The 19,927-nt window shown below is 40.2% G+C and overlaps 1 pseudogene; it reads left to right on the forward strand.

Moving 5' to 3' along the window:
• The first annotated feature begins 4,288 nt into the window (after positions 1-4,288).
• On the forward strand, positions 4,289-4,851 carry LOC109674524 (adenylate kinase 4, mitochondrial pseudogene; annotated as a pseudogene).
• The last annotated feature ends 15,076 nt before the right edge of the window (positions 4,852-19,927 follow it).

Genomic DNA, 19,927 nt, shown 5'->3' on the forward strand with positions numbered 1-19,927 from the left:
AGGAATGCTGATAGCCAGGTACATTTGGAGAAAGTCACAAAGAAACAAGTGAATTCTAACCACTGCCCCAGGAAGCAAGAGTGGAGTGTAGATGGAACTGAAGTATAGAGATGGACTGAAAGTTTATTCAAGAAGCAGCTATTCAGCAGGGGGGAGAAATGACCCAAGCAATGTATGCACATATGAATAATAAAAAAAAAAGAAGCAGCTATTCAACCCTACTTCCTCATGCCATGATACCAGACACACACCAAGGCCCCAAACCAGCAGAAGATTGGAATTCAATCCTCTGAGCAGTTGCACCAGAAAGACCCTGCACTCAAAACTTGATGAAGGAATGAGGGTCCTTATGAAATAAGGATAACTGAGTGAAAGTCTACATATTAAATGCTGAGCCATCCCAGTCCTTCTCCCTGCCTTTAACCACCTCTACCAATCCTAGACAAGAGGAGCGAGTTCCCTCAGGGAGCTGCTCAAGTAAAAACCCTACATGTACCCAGTAGGCAACTGTTGTGATAGGAGTGGGGGAAGCAGGGTTACCTTGAAGGTCAGCAAAGAATGACAAACACAGACCCAATGGTGAAATGCAAAGCAGCAGAAGTTTAACTAGGAAAGGAAAGCCAGAAGGGATGGGAGGCAAGCCGTCCCACCCACAGCAGGCTGCTTTGCTAGGGATATTTGTGCAGCTTTTGAGGGGGTGGGACTTGAAAGTCCCCAGAACGTTTTCTAACAGGTGGAGGCAACTCCTTCCTTCCCTCTCCGAGATCCTTTATATGGCTTTGGCAGGAGCATTGAGCACCAAGGTCTTTGTTTCAAGGCATTCCATCTTGCCACCCCCTAGGGTATGGAGGCCTCCGATAGGTGGAGGTGACTGCTCTTCCTTAGGGCCTGGAGGTCTTTCTTTCATTGTTTCAAAGCACACTCTCCTCCACCTCCCAGTGTTGGGCTCATGTCCGCATTCCTAAGGTTGTTTGTGCTGTCCATGTGAGTCCATGTTTTCCATCTGTTTCCTTATTAATCTGAACCACCCACATTCTTCTTTGTTCTCTTTTTGACCTTGAGTCCCAGCCACTGCCACCCTTTGGCCCTACCCTAACTGCCTAAATACCAAGCTAACTCCTGACAGTTGTATCCACAGCAAACATTTCGACCCCCATGTGACCATCCTGTGGTAAACTCCACTCCTAAACCCTGTCCATAACCCACTGAACTTCTTCGAAGTTGTTTATATTTCTTTCTTAGATTTTACTACACAGCCATTAAGACCTAAGTTTGAAGGAAAATTCACCATGAAAGAAGATATGAAAAATAGAAATAGAAATATGGAGACAATTCAGGGAACACAGTGGAATTATATAAAAACAAATAACTGCCCCAGAGAGATTGTAGCAGGGAGGAGGACCAGAAGAGAAACACACAGGCTGTCTTCTGATAATGAGGCAGGGGGCAGGGATGGCAAAGCAGAGAGATAAAACTTAAAAAATTAAAACATAAAAAAGGTCACATAGCACTGGGGGAATGATATAGCTAGTGAAGTCACATGCAGCCATATGCGGGTTGAGCTTTACTTTTTGCTTTTGTAACCTGCTTGCAAGGGTATATAAGGTGAGACCCCTGTGTTCTGGGGGCTCAGCCTTTGGACACCAGTCCACTGGGTCTGTGCTGGCACAATAAAACATTGCTTTCTGCTAAACTGCCTCAGTGTCCCATATCTCAGCTTAAGATTCCCGCAACAAGATAAGCACAAATCTTCATCATAAAACAAAACTAAAGTATTTAAAAATAAAACACACATTTGGGGGAAAAAAAGAGCTTTTAAAACCTAAAAACGGAAACTAAAATATTAGTCCAAGATCTCACTATGGTTGGTCTAAGAGCATTGTTGAATCTGCTTGTTTTTAGCTCCCCAAAAATCTTTATTCAGGGCTAAGTGCAGCAGTTCACACCCATAATCCCAGCTACTCAAAGGACAGAAATCAGGAGGATTGTGGTTTGAAGACAGCCCAGGCAAAAGTTAAGCGAGACCTCATCTCAACCAATAGCTGGTTGTGGTGGCAGGTACTTGTCACTCCAGCTACAAGGGAGATGTAAATATGATGATCTTGGTCTAGGGCAACCCTGGGTAAAAATGGGAGACACTTTTCAAAAACTAACTGGAGCAAAAATGGCTGGAAGTGTGTGTAAGTGGCAAAGTGCCTGCCTAGCAAGCATGAGGTCCTGAGTTCAAATCCCAGTTCTGCCAAAAAAGGAAATATTTATTCAAAATGCCCTATCACAGCTTTTCTTTCTATTATTTCTGTATTCATTTTAATTTAATATTTTAATATAACTGTAATAAATGAATGTCAAAAAAGACATATTTTCTATAAATGAAAATATATATCCATATCTCCCCACATGTAGACATCAGTCCCTGCCACCCACTGAAGTTGTGGCTTAGCTTCTGTTCTATTTTATCTAAGCTGGATGCTTTGAAGTCTCCAAGTCACTGGAGAGGAAACATGGTGGATTTATTGGCCTGTGTATATTAGTAATTGATGTGTCTAACCTCAAAATCGTAGCTTCAATCTTCAGGATTCTCTCCTTATTTCTATTTAAGAAATAATCTCTGAATTCTCTGAGAACATTCAATTTTCATTTCCCATCAATGCAAAATTTCTATGAACCTATCATTTTGTAATTTCTATGTAGCCAAGAGTGATTTTCACATTAAAGGCATTATAATTCTTCATGGATTTGTGACCTTGAGAGCTGAGAATTGCAATAGGAGAATGTTTGTTTCTCCATAAAATAATATGCATTTTCTTATATTGGCAAACAATTGGGAAAAGTAAGTTCTGTAACATCAAAATTTCCTATTCAAAATCAGTAATTTTTACAATTTTGTATCCCTGGTGATACAGATATAAAAAAGAAAAGGCACTTACTAGGGCTGGGGGTGTAGCTCAGAGTCAGCCTGCATGCTCTATCCCCATCACACACACACACACACACACACAAAGGCAGTTAAAATGAACAATAATATTGATAAATGAAGTATAATTTGGGAACAATTGTTCAAATTCCTAGCATGTAATGCATGTTTCTACAGAACTATAAAAATGGTTTCTGGGTGCCTGTGTCTCACACCTGTAACCCTAATGACTTGGGAATCTGAAATCTGGAGGATCAGGATTTGAGGCCAGTATGGGCAAATAGTTCTAAGACCCAATCTCCAAAATAATTAGAGCAAAATGGACTGGCGATGTTGGTTCAAGTAGTAGAGAACCTGCTTTGCAATCAGGTTGAAAGCTCTGAGTTCAAACGCCAGTCCCACCAAAAAATAAATAAATCAATCAAAATTTAAATATTCCTGTGGGAGTTAAGGCAAGCTGCTTTCACAGACAGTTGAACTGTGGTGATTACAAATGTTTTTACCGTTTCATAGGCTGCCTTTTCATTCTGCTGTTTCTTTTACTATGCAGAAACTTTTTAGTTTGTCAGAGTCACACTTTTCTAATTTGGCTTTTGTTAAATGTGGGTTTTGTGTCAAATCCATGGACTCATTGCCAAAAATCAATATCAAAAAACTTTTCCTCCATGCTTTCTTACACTGAAATCTTTAGAGTGGATTTTTGTGTGTAGTATATGTGAGAGATACAATTTCATTTTTTGCATGTGGTTATCCAGTTTTCTCAGCACTATCCTTTCCTAATTGGATATTATTGTCATCCTTGCCAAAGATGAATTAACCATATATGGATGGGTTTATGATAGAAATTGATTTCCAAAATACATAAGGATCTCCTATAAATCAATAGCAAAAAACAAATAACCCATTGACAAATGGGACTGGAACAGACATTTCTCAAGAATAACATACAAATGGCCAAAGGCATGTAAAAATATGATTAACGTCATTAATTATCAGGGAAATACAAATTAAAACTACAATGAGATAACATCTCACACCTGTTAACATGCCTATTAACAAAACAAGCCAGGCTATATTGTGGGGAAATTGAAACACTTGTACATGAATGGTGGGAATGCAAAATGGTGCAGCTGCTATTGAAGTCAGTCTGGAGGTCCCTCAAAAAATTAAAAATAGAACGATGGTATCATCCAACAATCCTACTTCTGGGTACAGATCCAAAAGAATGAAATGGGAGGGCAGGCACATCTCTGTGCAAGCAGAGAGTATCCAAGGCAGGGCCAAGAAGCAAAGTTCCCAGGCTGCTTTCACCCAGGCTTCTAAACTCTTGTGTGTGGTCATCCTCAAGCCACCTGACTTCAGCAGGGGCACAGTGTGCCAGTGGACTGCCCAGGACTTTGGCCTCCAGCATCTCTCCAGCAGCCACTTCTTGTGGGAGAATGTCAAGGCAAACATGGAAGTTGGTGGCGTGGTGGAGCAGTACCTGGAAAAAGGTCTTTTGGTTTCAGATCATGTGATCACATGCCTAATGATGTCAGAGCTGGAGAACAGGAGAGGCCAACACTGGTTACTGATGGTTTTCCGAGGACATTAGTATAGGCTGAAGCCCTGGACAAAATCTGTGACATGGATCTAGTGGTCAGTTTGAACATTCCAATTGGAAACACTTGAAGATCCACTGACACTGGATTCACCCTCCTAGTGGAAGGGTCTAGACTTCAACCATCCCATGTAAATGGGATTGATGACATCACTTATGAAGATGAAGATGATAAGCCTGAAGCAGTTGTCGCCAGGCCAAGGCTATCCAAAGATTCAGCAGGCCAGTCATCGTACTCCACCAATTTTCTGGGACAGAGACTAACAAAATCTGGCCTTAGGTTTACACACTTTTCTCAAACAAGATCACACCAATTCAGTCCAAACAAGCATACTGAGCCTGCCCAGTGGAAGAACCAGGAAGAAGTGGTCATTTGATCAATGAATCGTGTGTGTGTGTGAGTGTGTGTGTGTGTGTGTGTGTGTGTGTGTGTGTGTGTAATATTGGTGTCATGTCCAAATTAAAAGCTAGCTGAGATAGCTTGCAGCATTTCTAGTGATGGTGACAGTGATAGGAAAACTAGCAACCAGAAAGAGTTCATGAAGAAGCCCTCCTCTGCCTTTGAGAAGAAGGTGTCTTTGAACATGTGTGAAGACCCTGCCAAGGAAGCAAGTACAGGATGGATTTCAAACAATCTGACCTGTGCTCTAGCTGGTCGTTGACAGCCATGATGTTGCTGTAGTTTTTTTGCATATGATGGTGGTGACCTTTGGTCTTCCCACCCTCCAAAGCTGTTGAACCACATCACCAGCAAGGCTGAGAACAAACACCAAGATCTCTAGCCCCAGCTTTGCCCACACAGCTTTGTCTGCTGTGGCCCCTGAGGTAACTATTGAATTGAAGCTCTTCGCACTCCGTGGTTGCTTCTCCCTTTAGTGGCTAGGCCCACAATACATTTTTTCTGGTAGGAATAAAGCCTTCTCTACATCCCTCCTTTCAGCTATTCCAGCTTCTACTGACTGCATTTTCTTACATCTGTTTTCTTTCTTCCTAGACTATCAAATAATGCAGGTGGTTACAACATTTATTCCTCCTAAATTCCTCTTTCTATGAACTGAGAACTAGGGGATTGTATTGAATTTCTTCATAGACCAGGAACTGACCCATGCAGAGGGTCTTACTTTAAACAGCTCGTCTCTTGGGGGCTCATTCTTTGAATCCTTCAAAGTCTTTGAGAATACTCAAGAAACATGAGAAATACTAATGGAGATATTGAAAGATCATCTCTTTTGTCTAGAAGTAGTAATAAGACCATATGGAATTACTGGACTAATGGAATAGTTAAGTTATTCATTCATGACAAAATGAATTTTGAACATGCTGCGGGATATCGTTGACAGCACTGTTTTTCTTCTGTGAGTGACCCAAGCAGATGAGAGTAAGAGAGTGGGTCAAGGACTCACTCCTTGTACCTAGCTTGAGTTTCCCTAGATGAACTTAGATTGAGTATGACAGCTTTAGGATTATGGAAAAGCAAACCCTCTCCCCATTCCAAAGATGCAGGCTATAGGGTGACCACAGGGTCTAGAATAAAGATTTTAGTCATTTGTTGCATCAGTAAACCATTTGTTGAAAGAAAAGAACAAGAATTGAAATTAGAATCTTAAAGAGACAACTGCGCTCCTGTGGTCATTGCAGCACTATTCAAAATAGCCCAGAAATGGTCAATCTACAGGTGAGTAGATAAAGAAAATATGGTATATACATACAACACCTTTAAAAAGAAGGAAATCCTACTATTTGAAACAACACCTGAAAAAATTTATGCTAAGTGCAATAAGCTAGTGACAGAAAGAAAAATGAGAATTTGTATTCCCTAATTTAAGAAATATGGGGAGTTGTTTCCAATGGCCATAAATTTTCAGTTATGTTAGATTAATACATTCTAGAAATCTGTTAGACAACATAGTGCCTACAGCTAACAATGCAACAGTGTGCACTTCAAATTTTGTTAAGAGATAGGTCATATGTTAAGGGTTCTTACCATAAAAATAAATGAGAAAATATTTTTAAAGGAACAAAAGAAAAGTGGGAGATACTGGATCAATTGTTGTTTCTTGCTTGTGGTGATAATATCACTGGTGTTTGCCTATACCTGAGTTCACCAAATTATATACATTAATGTACACATTTGTGTATGAACGATGCTTAAGTAAAGATGTGTATTTGTATGCACACACAAATACATTATGTGTGTGGAGGTGGTGGGTACATACTGACACGGATACCATGGTAATTACATGTTACTATTTGTGAGGGCGATCAGGGCAGGGCAGAGAAGTCTGTTGCACATGGTCATTTGGAAGCCCAGGTCACACAGTTTCTCTCCTTTAAAATGTAACTGGGAAACTATGGGATCCCTCTCATCTGTCCTCTGGTGACTGTATCACATTGTGACTCAGATACCAGGGCTCATGTCTCTTTTATCAAGATTTTGGGTCCTTCTCTAAGGCATTTACAATCAAGTTCCCAGCAAACGTCTCTGTCTACAACCACAACCTGATGGGCAATTCTTGCTGCTTACCGTACCCCAACTGCACTTCCTTCTATCACAGGCTGCTTGACAGATCTGAAAACTGAAAGGCGATTTGTCTTCCTCCATGGCTGCCAATAGAGAGCAAAGGCCAGAGACTCCTGACTTATGACTGTGTCCCATGCCAGCAAGAAGCAGCTAATGACAGATTATGACTCCCCTTTTCCCTAAAAGATTTCAGGGTCTGAAGTGCTTGAGTGGGGAATGATAGGTAGCAGTCAGACGAGCACTGGTGATACAGGAGGCAGGGAATTTTACTTCACTTACTTTAATAAATATTTAAAGGGCCAGACACTGACATTGGAACAAGGTGAAACAAAACAGCTAGCTACCTCCCATCTTTTAGATTCTAAAGTTACAGGGACAGGGAGACAAAGAGGAGTACCTGCTTCTGCTTTCCTTTTTGAGATGTTAACAAGCTGTCAGGATCCTTAGATGTGTGGAGAGTAATGAAAGGGAAGTTCTAAAGCACACCTATGGTCTCTGTGACCTAGGTGTGATGTGGGTGTCACTGGGTGTGATTTGGAAAAGTGACCCTCCCTGTTTTGTCAGCCATCACCACCCAGACCCATTATATTTGACCATGTATATTCCCCCAGCTCTCCAGTATAAAAGTAGGAGCTGGGGACCACCATTTTGAGTTTTTGCTCCCATTTTCTACATAGGGAACAGGAAATCTCTCTCTCTCTTTCCCCCGACCCCATTTTTTTCACTCTAGAGACAACCCACTTTTAGTCTGTTGAAAACATATTCCTCTTCTAATAAACTTTACTGTTACTTTTATTTAAAAAAAGAAAGAAAGAAAGAAAGAAAAATTCAATCTTTCTATTAAATACATTGTCCCTTGTGATAGAGGTCTCATTATTGGCCAGCACTGTATTTGTATCTGCCTAGATTTCTAGTACCAATTCTAGGTTCGTTTTTAAAAATCAACTTTATTGATATATAAACTGCAGAAGTAAATGTCAGTCATTTAAGCATATAGTTCAATCAGCTTACGTCATTTATATTTATGTGTTCTTTATGACAGTAGGATGTAGAATGTCAATAACCCAAAATTATTCCCTTGAGCTTTTTGGCAATGAATATCTTTCTGTCACCAAGTACTGCTCTACTGTCTGTCACCACACATTTGCTATTTTTTTAGCACTTTGTATAAGTGAAATTATGCATCCTGCAATTTCTGTGTTCTGGTTTCTGTTATTGAGGTTCAACCATGTTGTGTGTATATAGTTCATTCCTTCCTATATCTTAGTATTCAATGGTACAACAACTTGCAAATTGTTGTTTTCAGTCTGGGACAACTATGAAGAAAGCTGTGTCAACATTCACGTTAAATCTTTGGTTCAATGTGTGATTTCATTTCTCATTGACTAAGTAGCAAGAAAGGATTCCTAGACCACACAGTAAATTTATGTTTAGTGTTTTCAAAGTAGCATAACCAACATTGCATTACTACTGAAAACAGACAGTTTTACTTGCTCTTAATCCTTCCTAAGGAATGACATTGCCAACATTTTTTATTGTAGTTACCATAATGGGTGTATAATGGTCACTTATTTTGCTTTTAACTTGCATTTGCTTAAAAATTAATGATATCTTTCCATGTGCTTATTTACCACATGTATCTCTTCTTTAAATGTTTGTTCAAACATTTTGTCCATTTGTTAAGTGTTGGTCCCACGTGATTCTCCAACAAGGCTCTATGGGGTAGCCCATAGCCAATTTTCAATTGAGGTTTTGTCTGCATATTGCAATTATATTTTTATATGTTCTACATGTAATTCCCTTCATGTATGTGTTTTGCAAATATTTCCTTGGTCTGTGGCTTGCTCTATAATTTTCACTGAGTTACGAAATTTTAGTATCTGTATGGAGTATAGTATAATACATGTGTGTGATCCTGCAATCCCAGGGCAGGGTGTACATCCAAAAACCTGACATCATTATATCAAAAGAGACATCTGCCCTCCCATGTTTTTTGGAGTACTGTTCACAATAACCAAGATATGCACATAACCAAGGTATTCACCAGTAGACAAATGAATAAGGAAAATGTGATATATAAACTCAATAATATACTTTTCAACCACTTGAAAAAAGAGTGAAATCCTGTCATTTGTAGCAAATTAGATGGAACTTGAAGTCTTTATGTGAAGTGAAATAAGCCAGACGTGGAAAGACAAGTATCACATAGTCTCACTTAAGTGGAGACTAAACTGCAGAAGAACAGAGCGGAATAGTGATCACTAGAAATTAGGAAGACAGGCATGAGGGGAGACAGGAAAAAATTAGATGCAGGGACACCAAACACAGGTAGGAGGAACGAGTTTTGGCTTTCTGTGCTATAGAGATTGCTATGTGTCATGTGCACCACACAGCTTAGGGTCCCCACAGTGACTGGTGTCTTCCCCTCTTTTCACTGGATATTGTCATACAACTTCATCCTGACATGTTATAGCTACAATGTTATTATTACATAAATACTTCATTGTTGAGAGACTTTTTAAATGACAGTAATATCTTTCATTCTTATCTACATGCCGACTCTTTCCCAGGACTTCTTCCCTTGTGTAGATCTACATATATATCTAGTATTGTTTTCTTTTTTAAACAACTTTCATTTACATTTCTAGTGCAGGCCTACTGATAATGAATTCGCTCAAGTTTTATTTGACAGAAAAAAAGAAAGAAGGAAATAGAAAAAAAGGAAGGAAGAGAGAAAGAAAGAGAGAGGAAGGAAGGGAAGGAGAGAAGGAAGGAAGGAAGCAAGGAAGGAAGGAAGGAAGGAAGGAAGGAAAGCAGAGTGAGGGGGGAAGGAGGGAAAGAAGCATCTTTCTTCTGCTTTATTCACAAAATGTACTTTAGCTAATATTAGACTTATACATTAATGGGTTTTCTTTCCAGTATTTCAAAAATACTGTCACCTATTCTACCTTACATGGTTTCTAAAAAGAAGCTTGCTTCTCTGAGAAGAAACTTCTCACAAGATGTTTACTTCACAGATTAAATGACCTCACATTCATTCCTCTGCATGACACATCTTTGCTCGTTTAACTGCTTTCAGATATGCTCCTTATCACTTTATCAATCAAATTTTAAGAAATTTGGTAACGGTGATTATCTTCATTTTTTTCTGCTTGCATTTATCAACCTTTTTGGGTCCATTGGTTCATCATTTATACTAAATTTGGGTAAAGTTTATCCATTTTTTTCTTCACATTTTTTTGTCTCTTCTTTTGACCCCCTTCTCTGAAACTCCAATTGTATGTAAACATTTCACACGAGAAATCAACATTTTGTTTGATTCTTTTCTGAGTCATTTTTGGATAATTTGCATTAGGATGCTATTTTTTCTATGCTGTGTAATCTGCTAATAAAGTTTTATTTTCAGATATTGTACTTATTCTTCTCTGGATTCCACTTAGTATTAAACAGTCTTTCTTCATCATATTCGTACTTCCTTTATAAGCTTGAGTATATTCAGAATATTTGCAATTGCTTTTTAGCATGCTTATCTGCTGTTTCATAATCCATTTCTAATTGCTGCTATTTTCCCTGGTTTGAGGACAGATTTTCCTGCTTATTTGTATTTTTGATAGATATGATTGTAGTCCATAAAATTATGAGTTTTGTGTTGAGTAGCTGAGCATCTTTAGAGTGATGGGCTTTTTTCTAACATCTAATTAAAGTTAGTTTAAATCAATCAAATTTGATTCTTGCTCTTAAGTCTTATTTCATGGACGATGGCATCCTTTGGTCTATACAGACCAGTTTTCAACCTAACTTCAACACTAAGTTTTTCATTACTTGTATAGACACCCAAGTCAATGCACCTTCTGCCTTCTCATGGGTTTCTGTTTTCTAAACATAGTTCACAGGCAGAACTCCACACTAACACTGGATCCTTACAGAGCAGGACAGAGGAGCCAGCTGCCAGTGGCTCACGCCTGTAATCCTGGCTACTCAGGAGGCAGATCAGAAGGATTATGGTTCGAAGCCAGCCTGGGCAAATAGTATAGGCCCTGAGTTCAAGCCCCAGTACTCCAAAAAGAAAAAAAGAGTAGACAGAGGTTTTCTAGGCCTTATGCTCTGGCCTTAGATAAAAAGTTTAATTCTGCCCCATCCTGACTCAGTAGAATACTGTCTTTAGAGAGACTTTGAACATTTAGTACTTAAGCCAACATCCTCTTCCACTTTGATAGCTCTGGATTAGGGTCTCATCCCAAGTGTTCTCAAAACACACTCAAGCTTTGGATTTGAATCCCCTCTTAATTTAGGCACCTGCAGTTTTATTTCTCGCTTGTAGATCAGCTATTCATTTTTTCCTTTACATTGACTGTAGGTTAATTAGCATTCATCTGTTTTTGGCTTGGGTACATTGAGGAGAGGTTTCTGTCCATGCACTCTCCCACAGACAAGTTCTTATGGCACTGCCCAAGGAATACCATCTCAGAGACTGACTCATGGCCATCAGGGTCCTGGAAGGTCCATTCACCAAGAAATGTGGACTCTATGTGAGCTTTTATATGCATCTCTTTAAAAGTGTCTTGCTTTTCTCAGTGTTCAAAATAAATGCTGTATCTCTTTATAGTTATCTTCTGTATCACAGAAACTCAAAAGTTTTCTCTGCCTGAGGGTTAATCAATACTACCTGAAAGTGTCTCTCCTGAGACTTTCCTTATTTTTCATTTTCACTGTGTAACTCAATGAAGCACTGGCAGATTAAACTTAAAACTTTCTGTCTTAAAACAATTCAATTTAAGGGACTTTAGACATTTTTTTTCATAGAGCATTTTTGGTAAAACTTTTTCTGTATTTTCCCTTAAAGCTATTCTTCAAGCATTAGTGCAATAAGTTAACATAATTGGGAAGCTTGGTCTGGAGTACCCTCTCCTAGCACTTTGGAGGAAAGCAATGTAGCCCAGCTTTTTTAAAATGACAAAACACAAGAGGGGAATCCAATGTAATGAGCAGGTACAATCTCCTACTCAAAAGAGACAACGTCTGCCAAGCTTCTGTCTAATGCTTCCACATGAAAGGTAGACACATTAACTTGGCTTTCTACCTCAGGTCATCAGCATTTTGTAAACATCAGTGTCCAGTTCTGGCAGCTTGAATACAGGTACGAACATGTCCTGATATTCTCCTCAGTCTCTCTTCCATTGTTTCCAAGAATCTAATTTTTCTATTTGGAGAATTAAACTTGGATAAGGCAGGCAAAGTCCACCTGAGTTGGGTAATATCTCACAAAGGATGACCTTTGTAAGCTCCCAAAATTCCTATAGTAGGTCCCATTATAATTTGATTACACTGATTAAAACTATTTTCTGAAAATCTTGAAAATAACCTGACCAAATTATAAAATTAAAAATGATTGGATTTGATCAGGCATAGTGTCTACCACATGTAATCCCAGATAATCAGGAAGCAGAGATGAGATCAGGAAGATATAGTTCAATACCAACATAGGTTTTAAAAAATTATGTTAGTGAGACCCAATCTCAACCAATGAGGAACAAGGGTCCATGCCTGCAATCCCTATGTGGAAGGCTTCGGTAGTAGGATCTTGGTCTGAGGCCAGCCTAGGTAAGAAGCTTGAGAGTCTATCTGAAAAATAAAGTAGAAAGGGCTGGGGCCAGGCTCAAGTGGTACAGCACTTGCCAGGCAAGCATAAAGCCCTGAGTTCAAGCCATAGTACCACAAAAACCTAAAAAAGGAGTGAAGGGTTTTAAAGTAAACAATCAACTCTTTTCTGAGTACTGACCACCATCTCTTCATTTCCTGGCTTATCAAGCTGAAATTTTCTGACTCTGACAAGAGAAACTGTCCTGATCCAAAGCTCCTTGACCAGCACTTATTCTCTCTCCTTCTTTTGGCACTTATCCTGGCTTCTTCTCCTTCTCACTCTGTAACTGTAAACCCGTTTCCCCTCCTTGTGCTGTGGGTTCCCCCTCCAAGCCTGTGAGGCCCCTGTGCCCAAGGTAATGGCTCAGGAAAAGCCTGTGTCTCCCACACTGCGGCCGCTTCAGCTCTACTTGTTATCGGTTTGACATATTTGTGTTTCCCAGGAAGTTCCATTGTAAACAGAAAGGAGCTCCACAACAGAGCAAAAAGGAATTAAGCCACTCAGGAGTCAGAGTTGCTTTGTTCTGTGACCTCAGCCCCAAAACCTCCATGTGGACACTTCACCTTTCTCTCCTCCCACTGCTCTCACTAAGCTTGGCTGCTTCAAGCACTTCTCTTTAGAGACAGTCTCCCTGCAAATGTCACCAGCATCCCTCTTCCTGTCACTGACTGATACCTCCCTGACACGTGTGATTATTGATTGAGGACATCTGCCCTTCAGGACATGCTCAATTCCGGCCTTTGCTGGAGAGAGGCCAATGGTTCCCATCTCCTGGGTCTGTCACGACCCCACAGCAACTGCACAGCAGAGCCACATGGACACTGCTGCAGGACTGTCCCCCAGAGCGGTACAAAAAGACAGCTCTTCCCTCATGAGATGCCACACCTCATCCTGCAACCTGAGCACACTCTGCACAGGGTGGGACTGATCAGCAGTCATTAATAAACTTGTTTAAGATGTGAAAATTCTTACTTTCCACGTGATTTTAGATGAAGAGTTGAACTTTCAGGAAAGTACCTCTCTACGAGATTGCTGGTGCCAAAAGACTGAATCCAGATCTATACTAAGTCAGCTGCTGTGAAAGGGTTCAGTTTCTCTGCTACTTTTATTCGAGTAGGCACCAGTCTCTCCCCAGCAGTGAGACCTGTGCATGTCAGATTTGACAAGTGGCCTGCACTTTGTGAAGAGAAGGTAAAGAAGAGGAGGAAGAAAAGAGAGAAGAACTCAGCTTGGGCACTCCTTGGTGAATGACAGTCACATCCTGTCAGAGGCATTCCTTCAGCTTGTTAAAATACCTCTAAATGTCTGCCATGCTGGTCCTCATGGGTCCAATCATTTTCCAGGTAGTCTTAGTATTTAGAAAGGGGCTTTCAGAACTGCTCCCTACATGTGCAGTGATGATTTTGCTCTGCTCAAGGACAAGTCCTCACCTGCTGCACAGTTATATGGTGGAGTCCACTCATGCTTCTAGTGCTTACTAATGCACATTTGTATGCCGGTGTTCTCTGACCCAGTCACTCCTGAGAAAGTGAAAGGAGATGTGGGTGGGTTGGAGCAGGTTTGTTCCTACAGCTGAGAGAACCAGCAGGCCACCTCTCTGTCCCCACTTGCCCCACAGGTACTCCTGCATATGCTTCAACCTCACTGCCACACACCTCCTGTGTCTATGGGCAGGGACCCTAACTCACAGTCACACCACAGAAGGGGCCTGTCTCCTCCCCTGGATCTTCCATCTGTAACTGCTGCCTGGCATCTGCCTGGAGTTGCAATTTCACACCCACCCCAAGAGGAAGCCAGAGTCATACTGGGGGTGCTGTCCCATGTCCTCTGCAAGACCACAAGATCTCAGGGACAGACAGCTCTGGACCTCACAGAAGTGGGACAGGAACTCACTAACTCTTGTTACTCCTTACCACTGTACAAAAGCTGCTCTAATTTCCCCAGAGACTCATTGATCTCTCATGGAAAAGAGCTCCTCTCATTCTGGGCCTGAAGCCTCTGACCCTCTGGGTTCTTATATCCAGGGTTGTGTAGGAAAGATATGTACCACCATGCCAGCTGTCCTTGCTGATGTCCTGTCTGTGTCACTGCACACATGTGGCCAGATTTCCCATACTCTCTGTCTTCCTCCTTAAAAGCCATAAAGACATATGAACATAGAAACAGTTGTAGATGAAGATCATATTTGTGTGTCTAAATGCCACCAAATTCTGTCCATCATTTCTTTTTGCCAAAAAATAAAATGGAGAAAGTAGAAGAAAAAGAAAAGTTATGAGCTACTTGGCCCTGACTACTCCAGTGTTCACTGATTATTGCAAGTGAGAGAGACACACCAGCATATTTAGGGACCCTTACCTACTGAAGACAATAATTCCACATTCTGCATGATGTGCCAATGGATTTGCCAATCCTATTCTTTTGAAGGTTACCTACTAATGAGAATGACATCATCTTAATTATAGAGAAAGCCTTCCTTCTTAAGAGCTATACACAAATTTATGTTGGAGTGGGTGCTTCCGTTATCCTCTGAGGGCAGGAAATGGTTTTGCTCCAACATAGAACACAGCAATGAAGAATCTAAATGATTTCCTCTCACTATCACTTCTGCAATGGATAACTGTCACTTGTTTATGAGTTTGCTGAATCCTTAAGGACTCTCCAGATTATACTGCAAAAGTTACAACTTTTTCTTGTTATGGACATGTCTTTTTTACATACCCTTTCTCTCTTCATATCCTACATGCTTTGTTCTTTTTAATTTTGAAACATCTCAACTACCTCAAGGATATTTTGATAAAATATTATTTCTTGAAATATTTACTCTTGTACTCAGCCTAACAACAGTAATAATAACAACAACTAACATTTGTTAAAATTGAACTTACATTCCTAACTGGCTAGGAAAGTTTCTAAATGCTTTATACTTACTAATTCAATAAACCATCAAAATCTCCCTCTAAAATGGGTGTTACTATTGCTCCATTTTCCAGATGCAAAATTGAGGCAAAGAGTTAATTAATATCCCAAGGTTGCAGTAAGGTAAGAGGCAGAGTTAGAGCCTAGGCTGTCCCCCTTCTTGACACCCACTCAGCTGAACTATCTACATTCCTATGAGTTGTCAGTTATATCTCCCTGCCATTGCCTGCCAGATTTTTCTGATTTATTTGAGGGAATCTATTCAAAACAGGCAAGGATGCCCTTTGAAAGATTTTTTTATTATCATATTGTTATTGTACTTGGGATACATTGAGGCATTTATGAAAGTGCTTACAATATATCTTAGTTAAATTCACCCCCTCAATCATTTTCCCTGATATCCCCCTCTCATTCTTAGAATAGTTTCATACATGAGTACATACTATTCGACCATAGTCATCCTCCTACACCCATTCCTTATATACTGCCCGTCCCACTGGTACAAACCCCCAGACAGGACCTGTTTTACTTCCTGTCCTCAGTTTTTGAAAAAAGACATTTGTTTGTTTAAGATATCTATACCCTTTGAAAGATTTAAAAGCCAATATGCAAATATGATACTTTATTCATATATTTAGTGCAATTAAGGGCTTTCTTTTCCTTTTTCCCTTCTCAACTGTTTATATGGTGAATGCTAAGTCATGTAATGTTTCTATGTATGAATCTACCCATTTTTATTTGTTTTTATTAGCATACGTTAATTGTACAAGGGGAGTTCATTTGATACTTCCATACATGCATATAATGTGCTTTCATCAAATTCACTCCCTCTTAGGGCTGGGGCTGAGGCTCAAATTTTAGAGAGCCAGCCTGACAAGTGCAAGGCCCTGAGTTTGAAACTCAATATTGAAAAAAAGATAATTTATCAAATTCTCCCCCTCTATTAACTCTTTCTTAGCCTCCCTGCTCCTTCTTTTAATCATTTTGATAGATGCATAAAAAGTATTATTTTCATAAATGCATAAAAAGTACTCCAAAAATATTCACCTCTTCTCACCCTCCCCCTTCTCAATGGTTCCCACTACCAACAAATCCCCTTTTTACATCCATGACCTTTTTTTAGGTCTAGATTATGAAGATGAGAAAAAACATGCAATATTTGTCTTTCTACAAGACCTGAATTCACCTGAAAGACCACATAGTTTAGGAAGTTACACAGCCAGCCACGTACACTTCACATTCTCATTACACAGCGCATATACTGGTGGTGGAACCCTGGCCATGGTGTGGCAATTAATTCCAGGGTTCCTATTTTTCTAGCCATATTGTGAACTCCCTGAGGGCAGAGAACCAGAATTCTTCCCTTCTTTGTATTAACACTGCATCTCTTGAGTTAATAAACATTTGTGGATATGAACTGACTCTGTGTGCAATTCCTTGACACTTCCCAAGCTATGAGCAGTGAGCTTTCCAGCATCTACTAACATGTGAAGCCCACAAAACCAGGCATGAAATCATAGCTTCCCTTCAAAGTGAGGCACTTGCTGTACCTCCATTTCCACTGCTCCAGGAACTTTGCTACCATGACTTGGCTGTCAATTTTCTTCTGATTTATTCAGGTCAAAAAGCCACTCAGAATCAAAGGCAGACATGGACTTCCTAACTGATGGGGCTGTTCTTGCTCCAAGCATTTGACTTTTTTTTCCTTAATGCAATCTCAGGTTCTTTTCCTGACTCTAAGCACAGAAGCACATTTCCCACACGTTGCCATGTGTGGTGCCCATGGGAGGTCCAGTGCTTCTCATGGCGGGTTGAACTTATGAAGAATGCTGACTGCTCCAACATGGCCCAAGGGTCAGAGCATACTCTCTTGAGTGCATCAGGGCGCCCTGGGTTATTCTGCACACCTGTCTGTTCCCTAGACTCTTACTGGGCTTCAAAGTGTTTTTCTGGGCTTTCCTTTCATCCCCTCTGACATATACACAGCTGTCCTTAGCATGTTTGACTACTCTGACACCTGTCCTCTTTCACTGGTTATTAGAGATCTCACTGGTCCACCAGTCCTGGAGGATCCAACAGTGTGGGAACACAGCACTGTTGACTTTTGTATTCTAGTTACTGGCCATTCCATCAGGCATTGCTTCCTCTGCATAAACCTTTTCAAAATAAATGGTTGTTTTGTCAATGACTCTATGAATTGTGTCTTTATTCTCTTGTGAGAGAATTAACAAAAGTGCTTCAACTCTAGAAAATAATACATGCCTAGATAAAATTATGTCTCCTGAGCTTCCTTTACTCATTAATATGTCAACGTCACAAGTTCCGGAATATATTAATTACACAAAAGTCAGCATTCTAAACTCTTTTGCTAAGCATTTACTTGATTTCCTTTTTCTTTCTTTCTCTCGTATCCTGATATTAGAAGTCAAAACCAGACATATCCACTGGAATCATGCTCATCTTAGACTCTCCTTTAAAGAAAAGCAAAACATTTCCTTTTTATTGAATTTGTAGTTCTCATACAAAACCAGACAGTGTTATCTTTCAATACCCTTTGTCAGGATCTTTAGAGAAAATACTACAACATACATATGAGTCGCTTAAGGTTTTTCAAATAACAAGGAAAACCCATACTCTAGATGAACACCTGGTCACCTCAACACACAGATCTAAATGTTCCAGGCTCTTAAGTCTGATCATGTCTAGAAGGGTAAGGACCACACTGGGGTGAAATGAAATGTACCTTCTTCAATTTCTCACCCAACGATATTAAATTGGTATTTTCTAAGGAAAATAAAATTCACTTGGTGGCTATTAAGTTAGGAAATATTCACTAAGCAAAACTAAATTACCTTCTCTCTGGTCCATGTGTCAAATGTCCAGTAGGCAGTGCATCATGTACAGAATCATTGTCAGAACAGCTGTCTGGGACCATGGACTGCTCCCTAGCACAGATAGTGCGACCAATTCCACATGTGCCCTGACAGCTGATTAGACCTACGAGTGGATACTCACATGTTGGACTTGTGACCATGACTGAAGCCTGTGAGGATGAGGTTCAGATTTGCATACCATTATCCCACAAGAGATGCTGGTCATAACGCCTGCCTTGATGGCGATTGAACACAGGTTTCACAAGACCTGACTGGCACACGTGAATCTCTTGCACCCTCTTCATCTTCCTAGGTCAGGATTGTGAGTCTAGCCTTGCCAAGAAGATCATCAGTGTCCTGGGGATGCTTCTGTTGTTCTTGTAGAGGTTAACTTTGAGGACAAATGTAGAAAAGACGGACGGGGCCTGTTCATCCCTGTAAGGTCTTGGGGGTGGGGAGATTCCCCTGCAAGGACCAGGTCTTATACAGACTGTATCTTATGACTTCAGCACAGATCAGGAGAGCCTTTCAAAGGAGGCCACGCAACCTTATATTTCATTCCAGACATGAAGAGGCTCTCAGACAGAATTGACCCATTGCAAGTCCATTTGCTCATTTCAACACTGTGAATACAAAGGTGAGGAGAAGGCAAAGAGCAGGTTGTGAGGCAAAAGTGAGGGCCGTGAAAGCTGACGAGGTTTAAGGAGCACATGCTTAATGAGCATGGTGTCGAACACACTAGGTGATATGTGGAAGCCCTCAGTTCTGGGAACTCCTTGGGTTTCTATCTTATTCCTATTGGCTCCCACCTGTTGTTAGCTCCTTCCCTACTCAGTTCAGAATCCCTGTCCAGTTCTCCACTACCCTCTGTCTTCTGCCCTCCCCTCCTACTTGGCCAAAACCCTGAAAAGTAAGATACCAGCTTCAAATTTTGATACTTCTTAAAAAATAATCTAAGATAAGGGAGAGAGAGAAGAAGGGGGAGAGGGATAAAGGAGAAGAGAAAGGAGAGGGACATGGATGAAGGGGAAAAGAAAGAAGAGAGAGAACAAAAGAGCAAAAGGAAAAATGAAATGATATTTGATTTGACTTTTTGTGATGCTGGGGATCAAACCCATGACTATGTACATGCTAGACAGTCACTCTGCCACTGAGCTCTATCTCCAACCCTGAAATGTTAGGTGAAAGCAATGAAGCCCATTCACAAAAGAGGGGAAAAGTTAAGATCTTTTAATTCTGATACAGGAGCTTGGTTCTTTTAACTTATTTAATCAATATTTCAAAGTGCACTTTATCTTATAATTGCTAAATTAAGATTTTTAAAGTTAAAGAAATGAACAGGTTTTATAGTCTCTATTATGACTTAAAACACTTGCAATCAAGTTTTTACACACAACCACTTTATTAAAAGCAGCTACAAACAATACAAATGCCTTATGATGTCAACATAGAGTTAAATATA

The sequence above is a fragment of the Castor canadensis genome, chromosome 6 (assembly GCF_047511655.1).
Source record: "Castor canadensis chromosome 6, mCasCan1.hap1v2, whole genome shotgun sequence".
Taxonomy (NCBI): Eukaryota; Metazoa; Chordata; class Mammalia; order Rodentia; family Castoridae; genus Castor; species Castor canadensis.